Raw genomic sequence first — 17,141 nt, 5'->3', positions numbered from 1 at the left:
TAATTTTCCTAAAATACTAATCCGAAATGTTTAAGGGCTAAAAAAGTAATATAAAAAAAAATTAGAGTTCAAATGTCTAAAACAATAAAAGTTAAATACAATAATACTACTTGGGACCGAAATTAAATGCCGGTAAAATAAAGGGACAAAATTAAATACATGAAAACATTCGATTAAAATGAATTTAGAAGAAAACTCGAATGAACAGTAGCTCAAATAATCCAAAAACATGACAAATTTAAAATGCCAAATTTTGAAAACAGACTTTAAAAGTGATGGAAATGCAAACAAAAATAAACTTAAGAGGACTAAAACCTAATTTACTCTAAAGTGTCAATGGCTAAGTGAATAATTAACCCAAAAATCATAATATATAACCTAAACTAAAACTTAAACCTAGGCTAAATTAATTATTCCTAGCAAAAGCAATGGCCGCTCATTTCCTTCTCCACTCTACTCTCTCCCTCATACTCACATGGCTGTCGAGAGCCCTAATGTTCAACATTCGCCCGAGTTCCAACATCGCCTAGGCTCAAACACACTCTCCTTTTCTTCCAAATTACAGACCCGAAGCTTAAAAAAATGAAACTTAGTTGAAGTTCGAATCTGGAATTCTCTCGACTGCGATTACTCTACAACTCCGACGAAGGGACCCAACAATTATCGACCTCTCTACTTCAACAGTAAACCCGAACCAGTCGGGTAACAGACCAAATCTTTTTCTTTTTTCTATCTTGAAACCCCCTTTTCATAATCTAAAAACTATATTTTGAACCATACGCAGATTATACGAAAGACTCTCAACATTTTAACCCCGATTCCGACAACGTTACAACCTTGACGCTAAGACTCCGGCACCTACGACTCAATTATTTCAAACGCCAACCTAAAACCGAAGGTAAATTCGATCCACCTTGTTCCTTTTGTTTTGAATTTTAAATTTATTTTGAAAGCTGTTAAAACAAATATAACAAAAATGTAATTGTAAATAATCATGGAAAGGAAATCTTACAAGAGTTGAATTTCCAATTTGCTAGTTGTTTACACACTCTTTTATATTTTCTTTGTTCTGAGAAAAACGAACGATTTCCCCGTGCTTTCGTTCTTGTGTTCTGCTTTTCCTGAAAATGGTCTCTGCTTTTTTCTCCTTTTTTTAGTTTCCAATAGTTTTTTTAATGATCCCTCTCTATTTTTCTTTTCACACTTTTTCTTTCTTGTTCCTGAATACCCCCTCCCTCTGTTCTCTCTTGTTCATTCCATTCAGAACTCCCATTTTCCCTTTTTTATGTCTCGTTCCCTCATTTTTCAATCAATTTTTTTTAAAACTTCTGCTCTTCATGGAACCTCATTTTTAGGTAACTTCTGATAACTTGTTAACCCCCATAACTGTTTTTATTTTCCAGGGAGTATTCACGTGGGTTGGAAGCTTCTCTACTGGATCATTGAGCTTGAATTGGGCCTCAAAGTTCCTCTCTCGGTCTGCCATTGCTTCGGGTCTGTTCCGACTTAGCCCCGGACAAATTGAGTATCTACAGCTGCCCCTCTTTGCTCATTGTCGTGTAACGAGAATAGAGCAAAGATCAAAAGATAATCGAGTTTGTCCGGTGTTGAGAACTTCAAAAGATTAAAGCACTTCACTGTTACTTCGGGATAAATTAAACTTGAAAAATCTTCAAATGATGGGTCCGCTCCCTCTTGTTCAGGGAGTAGAACTCGAACAATCTTCTGCCTATGGGTTCGCTCCCTCTTGCTTCAGGGAGTAGAACTCGAGCAATCTTCTGGTGTGATTCTGCTTCACTATTATTCCATGAAGGCTCAACTTCGAAGGTTAAACTATATATGAGAATCTTCTTGGACTCGGCTACCATCTAAACCTTTCTCTTCCTGGGACCTTGAATCATTTAATTCGTGCGCATTTTCTTTTAATCAATTGTTCCGTTTCTTTGTACTTGAGAACCTTCTCTTTCCTCCCACATCTGATGATCTGATGGCTGGCTCCAATGCTTTTCCGAGAAGGCTTAAAATGGCCCGGAGGACTTATCATCTTGGTGTGAAAATATCCTACCCGAAGGTCTTATGGATGACCCGAAGGATTTATCATCTTGTTCGAGAAACTCACAAATGATCCGAAAGATTTAATCATCATGCTCGAAAGACTTACTGATGACCCGAAGGATTTCATCATCATGCTCGAAAGACTTATTGATGGCACTTACTGACGGATTTGCTTCACTACTCTTCCGTGAAGGCTTAAAAATTACCCGAAGGATTTAATTATCATGCTCGAAAGACTTACTGATGGATTTGCTTCACTACTCTTCGTGAAGTCTTACAATACCTGAATGATTATCATCATGCTCGAAAGACTTACTGATGGGTTTGCTTCACTACTCTTCCGTGAAGGCTTAAAAATTACCCGAAGGATTTAATTATCATGCTCGAAAGACTTACTGATGGATTTGCTTCACTACTCTTCGGTGAAGTCTTACAAATTACCCGAATGATTTAATCATCATGCTCGAAAGACTTACAAATGACCCGAAGGATTTCATCATCATGCTCGAAAGACTTATTGATGGATTTGCTTCACTACTCTTCGGTGAAGGCTTACAAATTACCCAAAGGATTTAATCATCATGCTCGAAAGACTTACTGATGGCCCGAAGGACTTCATCATCATGCTCGAAAGACTTACTGATGGGTTTACTAAGTACGAAATTTTGGGGAAAAATCATCTTTTTTTTAAAGGTATGGATGGCCGAAGGACTTATCATCTTGCTTTAAAGGCTTATAGATGACCCGAAGGATTTTCAATCATCATGCTCGAAAGACTTACTGATGGTCCCGAAGGACTTAAATTGTTTACTGGTAAGAAACCTTACTTATTTTTCAAAATCTCAAATTTCATATTTTAATGAGAAATCCTTCTCATTTCCTTTCATAAAAATGACTTAATGATCGGTCCACGTGCCCCTCTTCAAAGCAAAGCTTCCTCTGTGGATTGACCCATGCGTTCCTCAAGTTCTGTCTCTCTAAACATGATTCTCTGTATTTGATGTTTAACTTCTACCTTTCAATTGTCGGGATTTTAATATCCTGCATCTTCTCTTTTCACTGGAAGATCTGTCAAAACCATGTGTTTATGTATGAAACACGAATGCAATTAAATGTATTAGTGTAATGCATTTTCTTTTATGCAAACGATGTTCTCATGAATGTATAAATGTCGATTCCATCTTCATTTGACTTGAAAGTGGCAAACTCAGTCTTTTTCTACTTGATCATTCCTTTCCGGGGTTTGCTTTAGATATTCGTATAACAACTTATAATTTTCAACTTGCATTTTTGAAGAGCCTTCTGATCTTCTTTTATCTTCTTGTTGTCTTCATTTTTTATCTTCATTTCGGAGAAATTGTTTTCTCTCTCAACTTCTTGCTATGATCAGAAATACCACTGTGTTGCCCCATTTCCATCATTGGCTCAATTACGCTTTCTAAGTTGTTCTTTCTGAACTCTGCCATTGATTGATGCTCGGTTGGTTTGCTTTACGAGGTAAGCTCTACTCAAATTCACGGTATGTCCCTAACACTTCAAGTTGTGAGACTCATTCTCAATATCTTCTTGGTCTGAATCTTGTCATCCCAACATGATCTGGGTTTCTGGTCATGCCTCAAAGTGGGTACTCTTGGGTCTCTTCGTGCCCAACATATCCTAACTTGAATGTTCTCATTCTGGTGTCACTACACAGTAATGTTGAATAGCTCGAGGGTGTCTCTTCGCATTGTCACAAACACTTAAGAAGTGGTCAATTCTTCTAACAAAATGTCTTGCATTTTATGCAAGCTGTAATATGTGCCCCTTCTGAATAATGAGATCATCTTCTTCTTGATGGGTAATTGACAACGTCACAAGGAAATGTTATAAGTTTCATTCTTCATTCATTCTGTTCTCTTGGACCATCTACTTCAAGATCGTGGAATGCTTCATGTTCTGGCATTGCTTATTCCTTTTCTCAATAGAGACATAATGAGTCTCACAAGCTTCAAGGACCTTTCACACTTGAAACTGTCATGTTTAAAATGTTTTTCCCTTTTCTCTTATTATAGGGATCAAAGAATGAAAGAATTTATAAAACTTGCCTCTTAATTCAGGCTTACAATCAAATCAAATCATAAACATGAGTTCAAAGAATATCAAAAGAATCAATAACTATTTAATTTTTCAGAGTTATAACTCTTTGACAAGTGTTAAAATTGATGGGTTGGCTTGAGGTTGGCTTCCTATTTTTTAAGGTTTCGGCCAACAAACTTACATTTCTTTCTCGGTCCTTGCGAACATCACAACATGCCCCTCCTTCTGGCTTGGTATTTTAATCGGATACGGACAAAATGAAGCAACTTGTATAATCAATTACTAGACTTTATAGAACACTTTTATTTCAGTTCTCTGAAATCTTCCATTTGTTCAAGCCTCGTAGACTCCTCTAACAAAGGCAGTGTAGAATATCGGTCTAAAAATGAAATTCCTGATGCTCGTGTGATATTGACTATAACAGGTGTTCCTTAACTCCCTTAGTCCATCTTTACCGAAACTCCTTATTCATAAAATTGATTTAATTTGCCATTATCTGGCTAGCTGAAATCAGCTTTATTGTAATTTGCCTCTATCGGGCTAGCTGAAGGGTTCATCTCATCACAAAGTCTTTGACTTGACAATCACAGTGGAGCATACACCAAATTGCCAGGTACCCGATCAAGGTCATGGTTTGAATATAATCTATTCATAAAGCCAGGGCTTTCGAGTTTCCTCTATAACCCAATTGCTTTAGTGGAATATCTCAGCTTTATTGTATATATAATATCATCACCTTTATTAGGCTAGCTAAATTATGTCCATAAAGCCGGGGCATTTAACCAATTGCTCTAGAGGGACAACTCAAGCTTTATTGTATACATATAATATTATAATTTGGGTATACGGGTCCAATTTCTTAAGCTTGTCAAGAAGAACCTGTTATAGTCTAGGTGTTGTTGAAAGTCAGAAAATCTCATCGTTAGAGTTCAATTTCCAAGCAACTGACCTAAACTAGATTCACCTACTCGACTATTCCATCCGTAAAGATCATAAATCATCATTGAACGTCATCAACAGAAGTGTAATCTAGTCGGTTTTGTAACATCATACACAAAAGATGCCCCATGTTGTCCGCTCCTATACATACCTGAATACCAAACCTATTGTTCATCTCCTTATGATAGAAGAAGGCTATATCGGTCCCTGCAATAGAAGGGTATGGTGTTCGATTGTATATTCTAGAGAGAAGGTAAAGGTCTTTGTTTTATCAGGTTTCAACCTTGTCATCTTGTCAAAGATTTATAACTCTAATCATTTACAGAGTTTTTAATTCAGTAGGTATTCAAAAAAATTCAAGTTGCAAATTCGATTCAATGCTCACAATCCTCAAAGTAACATGAATTTATTTAAACATCATTATAAAAAAAACTGAGAAATGATGAAAAACAAGTTCAAACATGATGTTGCAAATGAAATAAAGCTCCATAATGAATGAAATGATCTCTTCCTAATTAGGGCCCCATTACCATCTAATATCGTGGTACTTAACTCAAACGGATGTTATATATTGTTCTTTGATGCCCCACTCAAGCTCTCGTCATCCACTGTTCCACCAATTCCTCTGTTAACATCCCATTTGCCACAAGCATCTCTATCTCCTTAACAGCGGCCTACAGTTTCCCGTAGAATGTCCCAATGCCCCCAAGTGGAAATCACAGACACTATCTTGATCATAGCTATGAGCAGAAGGGTCTGGTTGCACTTCACTGGCCTCGGTGTGAGTATTGACCTTCAATCAAATGGGGATATAGATCTGAGATAGGGTTTGGAACTTTCAAGCATTTTTCGATCTTGGACTTTCTTTAGATGCCTCGAGTAACCCGTTACCCCTTTTCTTTTACGACTTTGAGAGCTCTGGACGTGACATTCATTCACTCATCAGCTTGTTCCTTTTGATCGGTTGGGTTTTTAGAAGTGTCTTTCAAGTTTCCTTTGCTGATTGCATCCTCAATTAACTCTCCAGCTGTCATAAGATCCTTGAAGTTATTCGTCGACTTTCCCAACATTAACTCAAAGAAGGAGCTGGAGAGAATCGTGAACATATATGATTTCTTCTTCTAACAAAGGAGGTTGAACTTGTGCTGCCATTCCTCTCCATCTTAGGGCATTTATTTAAAGCTCTCAGTAGCTTTCATTCTTATCCTTTGAAGGTCATGACGTTGTGGGGCTAAGCCTTTAACATATGATATTCCCAGAAAAGCATCAGCTAGGTTGACCCATGTCTTGATATGTTCTTTGTTCAAACGGTTATACCATACTACAGCCGGCCCAGCAAGACTATCATGGAAATAATGAATTAACAGATTGTCATTATTTAGGTACCCTTCCATCTTTCTACAAAACATCTTCAGATGAATTAGGGGACAACTAGTGCCATCATATTTTTCAAAATTAGGCACCCTAAATTCATGTGGGATGACCAAATCAGAGACCAAACTGAGTTCTCTAGCTTCTAACTCCTTGTGAGGGGCATTAACAACCTTCATATCTTTAATGGCTTCATTCAACCACCTGAATTTGTTTTCAAATTGCTCAAAATTGACGAGGCTCATCCCTAGGTCTGAGTTAGATGCTCCAGGGCAAATTATCACTCTTGATGTTCCAGTCTGATGAGATTGATTTCCTTTATCCTTCATTTTCTCTTTACCAGCAGCCTGTGGTACCAGTACCTGGATCATTTGATTTGACACGCCTTGCAAAGAACCCGATGCTTGATTCCTTGTATCTTGTTGTGACCCGACTAACTGCTCTTGCAACTGATCTTGTGATCCCTTATGAGATTGCTCCATTGCTTCCATTTGCTTATTCACGATGATGAAGAAGTAGTATGAATGAAAGATCTTGTTATTACTATCACATAACCTTCCATAAATTATTTCTGTGTTTTTATAATTAATGCATGTAAAATGCTTAAATAAATACATGTAATGCAAATGCAAATGCCAAATGCAAATACAAAAGGTGTCATTCCAGAGTGACCATCTTAAAACAACTTTCATTGAACACAAAGGTCTCGATACATCAAACAAACTTTACATATAATTGACAGCTTTCACTCCAAACTTTTCTATCTCCTTCAAAAGCCAATTTAATTTTCACTCATCCTCGGGGGTCGAGTTGTCAATATGCTTTAATTCTCTTGCAAAACCAGCTAATTCAATCCATTTGTGAGCCACATCGCTTGCTTGTGTCATAGTTTCTTTCATGACATTGTCTCTTTTCTCTATCTTGAGTGCCGATTCTCGGAGTTGTAAACACTGCTGTTGAATCTTCCTTGTAAGAAAGTCATTGTGGTTATGAAGCTCTTGTATAAGATCACTGCAATCATTCACAATCTTCGTCAACTTCTCGTTCTTGGCTCTAATGGCTTCAATCTCAGCGTCATTCTCCCGCTTGTGGCGTTGATATGAAATTTCCATATTGGCAATGGACTTATTCAACATCTGATTCTCGGTCTGATATCTTCCCAAATTATCAACAACTATATTGCGTCTTTTTTCTGCAATTTGTAAATCATGAGAAAACTTCTCAACTTGACCTTCGTGCATCTTGCAATTCTTTCCCAACTGTTCAACATCATTTTTAAGTTTAGTGACCCCTATTATCCACTCCTCTGGGACATTTCCTATACCAACAAATTTAAAAGTTTGACTGATCCTTTGAAAATCATCTCGCATGGCTTCCATCTCTCTGCTCACTTTATTATTTTCACTTCTTAAATAACGAATCAGAACTTCGTATTTTGGCAAACAATTTTCTTCATGGATGTTCTCACTGATACTCTTACCCTTGGTCGCTTTTGGTTCAAACTCAACAGGATAATTTGTTTTCAAACTGGGTTGTCTTTTCAATTCAAACTCCAATACTCCATGATCTAGAAGAAGTTGGACTTGACGTTTGAAGGTGGAACAATTCTCAATAGAATGTCCTTGAATCCCAGCATGATATTCACAACGAACGTGGACGTCATACCAACTTGGATATGGAGGTTGCAAAGGTTTCACATAATGCGGTGCCACTTCTCGGGCTTCTAACAGTTCATCATACAATTCCTTATATGATATTGGGATGGAATCACAACGAGATCCACCTCTCAACTTGGGTTGAATTGGAGTTTCCAGTTTTATTTCCCCTGATGTTGGGAATAGACTATCAAACACCAACGAGTTTGGACTGCATGTCTTCTTTTCATCCTTCTGAACTTCTATAGTTGCCACTATTTCCTTGGCATTTCCAAACAACTTGTTGATACGAATAATGATTGTGCGTGGTTTCTCATTTTGGCTAGAATCAGCAGGCTCTAAAGTAGTCCCTTGCGTATCTGACACCTCGAGATTGTTTTCATTGAGTTCTTTCTTTTCTTTGGTAGAAGTCTCTCTTCCTTTGGATAAAATATCTATTCTATCCATCATCTTGGACATCTTCTCTTTTATCTCTCTTATCTCCTTGTGCTCTTCGTCAGACATATGATCTTTATGTGCGCAAATCTCCACTATTTTCGAAGCTTTCTCAGGATGTCATTTCTTGACTGTGTTATAGTCTGTTTGATCACGAAACCCCTTGTCTGTTATGAAAACCTTTTACTATGATGACCACTCACAAATCAACACCTTTTGAATATGTCATGATCATGCAATGCGGACAAAGAGAAAAACAACATAGAAACAAGTTAGTACAAATGAGATAACAAAATGACAAAAAGCAACAATAACGAAATAAATAAATTATTGCTAATAAGAATGCAAATGCAAATGCACAAGGTTTTAATTCCAAAAGTGACCACCATAGAACAACCTTCATTTAGACAACAAGAATTCAGTACACCATGTAGTCAAAATATAAATGTGATTCTTCATTTCTTTTTTTCCTTAATCTGTACTCTTCATGGAATCTAATATTGCGCCCAAAATTGTCGGCGTACTTTATCACCTTTAATGACACAAGATGTCTTTAAATTGAATCTTGAGGTCTCCATTTTTACTTTCAATACGAAGTGATCTTCATGTCTTTGTTAAGGGTCTTCTTGTCCTTGGTATAATTGTATCTATCTTCTGAGAATATCTTGGCCTTCACTCTTTTAAAGGAAGTCTTCAATCAGCTTCAGATTTCTTCATTCATCGGATGTCCTTCTTCATGGATCATCTAAATATCTTTGAACCTCCTGATTTTGACTACATGGTTAAGAATTTCTTGTTTCAGTATGACCAGCCTTCTTATTAGTCAATCACTTGCGAATTAACACCTTGTGATGACATGAAGATGCGAATGCAATAAAATCAAAATAAAATAGACAGAAAAAATGGGTTAGTACACATAATATCAACAACAAGATAATAAATATCATAATCATTAAATAAAACCTACCCTTACATGTTGGCTACCCAATCATGTTTTAGTAGATCCTACCCAACATGATATCTACCTCCATGCTTTGTTTGAACATTAAAACCCTAACCGCATAATATCTAATTCACATGCTTGCTTGACAAATAAACCTAACAGCATGATTTCTAGTTCGCATGCATTTATTCGAAAAGTGAAAATAAATGACTCAAAAAGCTTTTCCTTGTGTACCCTTCTCACGGGACTCTTAAGGTTCGGGTTAGGCTCGACCTAAGTTCGGGCTCTATGTTCACTATATGCTGGGTTCGGTTCTAAAGTAATAGGTTCTCGAATTGTCCTTGTCGGTGCCCCCTTGGGCTGTCGAACCCTCAATCCTGGCCCATCACATGCTTTAGGGGATCGAGTTCAATTTCGAGGGAACACACCTCCTTATGTCCATGCGGAGGTGATTACCATCACGAGGACCATAAGGCGTGAGCTCCAGGAGCAATCCACTATCCCATGAGGAGGTGAAAACCACACGAGGGCATAGTCTCTCGCTCCTACTTAATTTGGACGGGAGCGAGGTTTTAGCTCATGTCATGAAAATGCAGCTGTGCAGTGTGTGAGGAAAAGCGAAAAACAAACAATAAAAACACTGAAAATCAAATCCCAAAACACACAATTATTCTGAAACCATTAGCAAACATATCAGTACAACTATTTAATTATTAATCGAATTAAATTAAAAAACCAAAATACAAACAAAACTTATTAAAAACCAAACAAGGGATCAAAAGCCAAATTAAAATGAATTTATAACTTTCAATTGCAAAGACAATTAATTAATCGACTATCGGCCTAACTCTCTAAAAAAAAGGTCCCCAGCAGAGTCGCCAAGCTGTCGAAACGATTTTTCCTTAAAGGTGAAAATGTGAGATTTTGAAAACCACATTAATTCTTAATTTCTCTTTTAATTTAAAAACAAATGCGATTTAAAAGACCTCTCGTTTCGACAAATTTGGGATTTCGTTTACAATAGAAAAATATGGTTCGAAGAGTCGCCACCAATATTTGATTAGGGTGTGATTGGGAACCCAAAAATATTGTCATTTTAAATAAAAAATTAATTTTAATTAAAACAACAAATTGAGGTATGCGTTACCAAAATCGAGTTCGGGAGTCGGTTACGTGTGGAGAAGGATTAGCACCCTCACGATGCCCTAAATCGGTACCTAGTCGATTAATTAACGTCTTTGCAATGACCTTTACAAATTTGAATTTAATTTGGCTTTTGATCCCATAAAACAAAGTTTTAAAATTTAAAAAATATTCAAACCACCCAAACAAACTAAATTAAAATTACCGAGTTGTTTTAGAAAGATAAAGAATGTTCGGTTATTTAAAATATCGAGACCAGATCTTATATGAGTTGTAACAACCTTTTCTCAAAAAATTTAAATAAACGAACATTTCCTTTTCTTTCGTTCCCAAATTTTAAGTGACAAATCAATTTTTTAGGTTTCACTTTCGGGATACACTTTTAATTTAAAATAGTCAAAACGGCCCTCTAATCAGTTAAGACAAGACACTCAAGACAATTTTAAATTAAAAGAGTATTACCCTTAGTCCGATTATGTATTTATAAGTCGAGTTATGCACATGAGGATATCATACAAATTGTGCAAAAAGGAAGTCATGCCAAAATTAATTAATCAAAATTAAAAATATCATACAACGTGACATACAAAAAAAAAATATATATACATATACTTTAATTAAAAATCATAAACCATGCATATTAACATATAATGTACAAATGTGACTTAAATACAAAAATGAAAACATGACATGCTAAACAATAAGTTTTTTAAAATATATATATATACATATTAAAAAATGACTAAATTTAAATATACATAAAATTAAACATGCAAATCGAAAATTAAACCAAGGACTAAAATAAACAACACACATAAACAATAGATCTACACCTAAATAACCCAAATTAAGTAGTCTCTGTGTAATTTTCCTAAAATACTAATCCGAAATGTTTAAGGGCTAAAAAAGTAACATAAAAAAAATTAGAGTTCAAATGTCTAAAACAATAAAAGTTAAATACAATAATACTACTTGGGACCGAAATTAAATGCCGGTAAAATAAAGGGATAAAATTAAATACATGAAAACATTCGATTAAAATGAATTTAGAAGAAAACTCTAATGAACAGTAGCTCAAATAATCCAAAAACATGACAAATTTAAAATGCCAAATTTTGAAAACAGACTTTAAAAGTGATGGAAATGCAAACAAAAATAAACTTAAGAGGACTAAAACCTAATTTACTCTAAAGTGTCAATGGCTAAGTGAATAATTAACCCAAAAATCATAATATATAACCTAAACTAAAACTTAAACCTAGGCTAAACTAATTATTCCTAGCAAAAGCAATGGCCGCTCATTTCCTTCTCCACTCTACTCTCTCCCTCATGCTCACATGGCTGTCGAGAGCCCTAATGTTCAACATTCGCCCGAGTTCTAACATCGCCTAGGCTCAAACACACTCTCCTTTTCTTCCAAATTACAGACCCGAAGCCTAAAAAAATGAAACTAAGTTGAAGTTCGAATCTGGAATTCTCTCGACTGCGATTACTCTACAACTCCGACGAAGGGACCCAACAATTATCGACCTCTCTACTTCAACAGTAAACCCGAACCAGTCGGGTAACAGACCAAATCTTTTTCTTTTTTCTATCTTGAAACCCCCTTTTCATAATCTAAAAACTACATTTTGAACCATACGCAGATTATACGAAAGACTCTCAACATTTTAACCCCGATTCCGACAACGTTACAACCTTGACGCTAAGACTCCGGCACCTACGACTCAATTATTTCAAACGCCAACCTAAAACCGAAGGTAAATTCGATCCACCTTGTTCCTTTTGTTTTGAATTTTAAATTTATTTTGAAAGCTGTTAAAACAAATATAACAAAAATGTAATTGTAAATAATCATGGAAAGGAAATCTTACAAGAGTTGAATTTCCAATTTGCTAGTTGTTTACACACTCTTTTATATTTGCTTTGTTCTGAGAAAAACGAACGATTTCCCCGTGCTTTCGTTCTTGTGTTCTGCTTTTCCAGAAAATGGTCTCTGCTTTTTTCTCCTTTTTTTAGTTTCCAGTAGTTTTTTTTAATGATCCCTCTCTATTTTTCTTTTCACACTTTTTCTTTCTTGTTCCTGAATACCCCCTCCCTATGTTCTCTCTTGTTCATTCCATTCAGAACTCCCATTTTCCCTTTTTTATGTCTCGTTCCCTCATTTTTCAATCAATTTTTTTAAAACTTCTGCTCTTCATGGAACCTCATTTTTAGGTAACTTCTGATAACTTGTTAACCCCCATAACTGTTTTTATTTTCCAGGGAGTATTCACGTGGGTTGGAAGCTTCTCTACTGGATCATTGAGCTTGAATTGGGCCTCAAAGTTCCTCTCTCGGTCTGCCATTGCTTCGGGTCTGTTCCGACTTAGCCCCGGACAAATTGAGTATCTACAAGTTAAAACATAAATGAGTTAGCTGCAGGGTGGGCAACGGGTCAGGTTTTTGTCAACTCGACTCAATCGAAAAATGTGTATCCTTCTCTGAATCTGACTTGATCCGACCCAAAAAATAGATATTCTTCACCTTACCCGACCTGAAAATATATATCTTCAATCTGACTACGACCCGACTCTACCTAGTATAAAATAAGGATTAGTTAAATAATAATAATAAATCTTTAAGGAAAATATATTATTATCCTCGGCTAGGGTCGGAATTTTTTCTTTGTCCACCCAAATCCGCCCTAAGCCAAACTCATTTTTTTTAAGAAAAAATTATATCGGATCAGATCAAAACCCGTCATTTTCATGTTAAATTATCACCGCTAGTTATTTGGCTTCAATGCGCAGCAAAGTAATTGACCTACATTTTCTGAACTTGCCGAGCAAATGATCTACGTTTTAGCCTTTAGGCTCGTGACAGTTATGCTTTACCATCATGCTTCTTGTAATGAACTCAAGAAGTGCTCTTTACCCAAATATTATCTCCCTTTCCCTCTCCTTTAATATTTTTATTTTTATTTTAATTATATCCGACTTTTATGTTCGATACAAATGTAACGTTAAATATAAATTTATATCTAAAATTTACACTCGAGTTCGAATAACATAATCTTACTGTATTCAATTTAATCATCAAATTTATAGTTTGTAAGTGGTTAATGTGTTGATCAGCTTCAATCCACAACAAATTTTCACCTCTCAAACCATCAACCCCAACCCTAAACCTCTATTTTCCATAACCTGCCGATTAAAGACCCATCAACATGATCAATTTCATTATTTTTCACTCCCTTCTTCTCCGTTGTCGCATCCCAAGTTCGTAGCTCGTACTTTGTGGGCGACAGCGGCGACGGCGAATGGCAACTCTTGCACGAAAGTGTAGGGATATCCGCCATGCATATGCAACTTCTCCATAACGACAAGGTCATCATCTTCGACAGGACCGATTTCGGCCCTTCGAATCTTTCGCTCCCCGACGGCGTTTGCCGGTTCGATAGCAACGATACCGTTCTCCAGACCGACTGCACGGCTCACTCGATCCTCTATGATGTTAAGACCAATGATTTTCGTCCCTTGGTGATCCAAACTGATACTTGGTGCTCATCTGGTGCGGTCCTCCCTAATGGAACCCTTGTTCAAACCGGCGGCTACAACGACGGCGATCAAAATATTCGGAGTTTCACTCCTTGTAACGACGGAGAAAACTGCGATTGGATGGAGTTCCCGCACTCTTTAATTCAACGAAGATGGTACGCTACGAATCAAGTCTTGCCGGATGGTCGGATCATAATTGTTGGTGGGAGACGACAGTTTAATTATGAATTTTATCCTTCGAGTTCTAGCGAAGTTGTTTCGTTGAATTTTTTAACGGAAACGAACGACCAAGGCACGGAGAACAATTTGTATCCGTTTTGCACCTTTTACCGGATGGAAACTTGTTTATTTTCGCTAACACGAGATCGATATTGCTGGATTATAATCAAAATAGGGTTCTAAAAGTGTTCCCTCGAATCCCCGGTGACGATCCGAGGAATTATCCAAGCACCGGTTCATCGGTTTTTTGCTTCCTTTAGACGAGAGCAACGGAATCGTTGAACCCGAAATAATGGTGTGCGGAGGTGCACCAAGAGCCTCATATACAGAGGCCACGCAGGGGAACTTCATACGTGCAATATCAACATGTGGGAGCTGAAGGTTTTTGATCCAAATCCTAGTTGGACCATGGAAGACATGCCATTGGCTCGAGTCATGGGCGACATGATACTTTTGCCGAACGGCGACGTGCTCATAATCAACGGTGCGGAATCGGGTACTGCCGGTTGGGAACTAGGCCGTGATCCGGTCACTAAGCCGATCATTTACCGCCCATCCGCCGACGTCTCCGATTGGAGTTTCGCTATAATGTCACCATCCACAAGGCCAAGAATGTACCATTCATCAGCCATATTATTATCCGATGGTCGAATTCTCGTAAGTGGCAGCAATCCTCATGTAAATTACGATTTCATAGACGTCGAATACCCGACCGATTTAAGCATGGAATCTTTCTCGCCGCCGTATCTATCCCCGGAATATGATCAAATAAGGCCTCGGATTTTATCCGTAGACGAGAAAATAGGGTACGGAGGGAAGTTATTTTCGCCAAGTTTTCAACTACAAGTTTACTTAACAGCTAATGTTTTGTCCGTGACGATTGTTGCACCATCCTTTGCCACCCATTCTTTCTCGATGAATCAAAGGATGGTGTCGTTGAAGATCGTCGGCATCACCAGTCTTTCGCCTTCTACGTACGGGTTAACCGTTGCCGGACCATCGACGGCCGAGATTGCTCCACCGGGGTACTACCTTTTGTTCGTGGTGCATGCTCATGTACCAAGTCAAGGAATGTGGGTAAAGATAGAGTAATGGTAGTATATGCGATGCTGAACTAGTTTCAATAAAATTAGTGTACATGTATATACATATAGTGATCAAAATATTATCTCGAAATTTGATATGTAATTAATAAAAGTATTTTTATTTATCATAAATTGTTTAAGAACGATTTATTCTAACCTGAGTTAATATTTTAAATATATTTTTTACTTTTAATATCAAAATAAACTGTGTACGCTAAGAAAATACAATTTGGAATTATCTAACGCAACTGAAATGAGCTTGATATATATTTTTTAATAACAGCTCTATCTGAAAACATCTCTAATTAGAGTGTTATCAAATTTTAATTTCTAAGAATTGTAAACAAAATATAAATCTTAATTTTTAAAATAATTAAAACTTTTTATTTATTTTCTTTTTCTCTTCAATATATGTTTTATTTTTAAAAAAGATACAAATTTTTTTCATATAATATATTTTTATAGCGTCATGTGATCTTAACTTTAAAATGATAGCATTGAGCTATCAGTGTACGAACCAAGTAACCTCCATGATAAAGAAGTTATTTTTTGAGGATTCGAATTCGAACATCGAGAATATTATGAGTGTGAGTGTTCAGTATCAAAAAATTAAAGTTATTTTTAAACATATATTACCTTTTATTTATCTCAGTTAGTTTTCAATGATAATAAGACAAATATTTTACTTCGATGCGAGTAAAAAGTAGAATTTTTATGTGTTATATAAAAAAACTTATACAAATCTAAGTGTTTTTTTAATGTCACAGAGCAAACTTTTATTTTCCTTTATTCTGTCCGAAAATCTTGGAATAGTTTCGAGCTAGGGTTTCGTGGTATATGGTCTTTCCAGACCGACGGCTGGGGCTGCCGGAGATAAACAGATTGATCCGGTGGATTCAGATACCTATCCGATGGTGGTTGAGCAGCAGACTGGTATGGAGATAGGTCAAAACGGAGAGCAGGGGTTGTTTGGTATGAGTGGTAATGTTGAGGATCCGGTACCCTCTCCAGACCCGGCGAGGGGCGTCCATTCTGAAGTGCATGACGGCAGGCGTTCGTATGCTGATATGGTAACAGGCTCTAATCCAGATAAACATCAAGCGAGGAGTATCTTTGAGAGTGAAGATGTGCCGTTACAAGGTGGGGATGTAATGGTAGACAGAAGTGGTGATTATCCTATTATCAAATTCTCGGACCGTATTCATGACACCATTGATAAAAATATGAGTATGTCAGTTATTTTCCGTCATCTAGGAAAAACTATCAGATATAGGGTTCTGTAGAATAAGATCAAGACAATCTGGCAGATCCAAGGTAATTTCCAATTGGTGGTTCTTGATAACAACTATTACTTAGTTAAACTTGACAATGAGAATGATTACAATAAGGTATTGGCTGAGGGACCTTGGGTTGTCTTTGGGAGTTATCTAACGGTTCAACCTTGGAGCCGTTCGTTCTCTACTTCGGAGGGGCACATAGTACTAAATTGCGGCCACAACGCAATGTATCGCCCGTATCGTAACGTTTTTTAAGATTACTGCGATACAATATCGATGCAACGCGATAAGGGAACCGCATCACGATTGTTACGGTTAAAAACCGTTACATAACACTGCAACACGCTATAAATTATGCCGCAACAAACTTTAAATTATATGAAATATAAAATTACATAGATGAA

The 17,141-nt window shown here is 36.7% G+C and overlaps 1 pseudogene; it reads left to right on the top strand.

Annotated features, from left to right (window-relative positions):
* The first annotated feature begins 13,647 nt into the window (after positions 1-13,647).
* Positions 13,648-15,467, top strand: LOC120154775 (annotated as a pseudogene).
* Positions 15,468-17,141: the final 1,674 nt, after the last annotated feature.

The sequence above is a fragment of the Hibiscus syriacus genome, unplaced genomic scaffold (genome assembly GCF_006381635.1).
Source record: "Hibiscus syriacus cultivar Baekdansim isolate YM2019G1 unplaced genomic scaffold, ASM638163v2 tig00111151_pilon, whole genome shotgun sequence".
Lineage (NCBI taxonomy): Eukaryota > Viridiplantae > Streptophyta > Magnoliopsida > Malvales > Malvaceae > Hibiscus > Hibiscus syriacus.
The sequence above is the reverse complement of the archived record's forward strand: the minus strand, read 5'-3'. Positions and strand labels throughout refer to the sequence as shown.